Here is a 1,427-nt window from a genome sequence, read left to right on the forward strand (position 1 = left end):
GCGTCCACCTCTCATTAACTATGTATAGCATCATCATGAGAACCAAAGATCTTTTTGCGCATCAACTAATACAATTACCTCAAAATAATCTATCAGTTGTCATTGTACCAGAAATCTGTACGCTTTTGTAAATTACTTATATGCATGTCACCTGTGATATATGTAGCCATAAATAGGCGCATAGTTATGATTGTGACATTGAATTTACTAAGAATATCTTGCTGGATGCATAAACACATATAATTGCAAAGCTGCTAATCCATGTCAGATTCATAGATTTGATTATGCTGACATTGTGATCACTTAGGAATGTACATGTAGACTGTATTGCCTAACAAGAACATCACAAATAATAGGTTTTTGTTGTAATGATAGACTTGACCATATCACACGTGAATTAGTTCCTCTATGACAGTTAGAAAGTGGCACTATTTTTGTGTTCCCTCTTTTCCGTTTTGTCGATCGTATCCTCTGCTTGATGAATACTTGCATGCTGATAGGAAAAACAGTGTCGATGAGCTTGGTTATACCTACAGATTCTCAGTGTTGGTGCTCTTGATTTACAACTTTTAACATACGGTCCTGTTTTATAACCTTCACTTCTCTTGGTTTGCGTAATCCACGCTGCCAGCCCTCAACTGACACTAAACATTCCACATATTGAGCTATATTACCATCAGGTATTGCTTTACCTTTGCAATGAACTTAGTAGATCCTTGGGTTAGTAAATACTACATCACAGCATTTGAGTAAAACAAATTTACCTAACAGTAGGAGTGAATTGTCCCGATTTCGTACACAGAAACCTGGCAGCAGTGCTTGCTGGTAGTTTTTTAATATGCTGCTGCGAATGTTTAGCTGATTACTGTTTGTATTTGCGCCACTTCCACACCAACCAACAGAAATGTCAACCACTTCCACACCAACCTACAGAAATGTCAACCACTTCCACGCAAACCAACAGAAATGTCAACCACTTCCACACCAACCGACAGAAATGTCAACCACTTCCACGCAAACCAACAGAAATGTCAATAGTGCGCTCTTCGGCCTTCATAAAGCAGGGTTTTTCATATTATCAATAAGCAAGCAGTCAGCTATGGGCAGGCTACACAAAAGGCGACATGAAGTGGCAAATAAAAAATCACAATAGGTAAAAAGTGTAAAAAGCTTATATCAAGTTTTATGCAAGCAAGATACTAGAACAAGAGAACTAACTTAGTAAAGTCATAGCAATTGTCATGGAAAGAGTGCTTCATAGCACTCTGACAGCAGTTAGTTATGCCTATATGAATGAGTTCGGGCCCAAGCAGCCAACACAAACTCCTCTATTCCGCTTTCGTTTCTTCCTCGAACTATCTTGAATGTTCCATCCTCCCCCCATGTCGGCCCCCAGGAATTCACTGCCAACTACAAATACAATCATT

Source organism: Watersipora subatra, chromosome 1 (genome assembly GCF_963576615.1).
Source record: "Watersipora subatra chromosome 1, tzWatSuba1.1, whole genome shotgun sequence".
NCBI lineage: Eukaryota > Metazoa > Bryozoa > Gymnolaemata > Cheilostomatida > Watersiporidae > Watersipora > Watersipora subatra.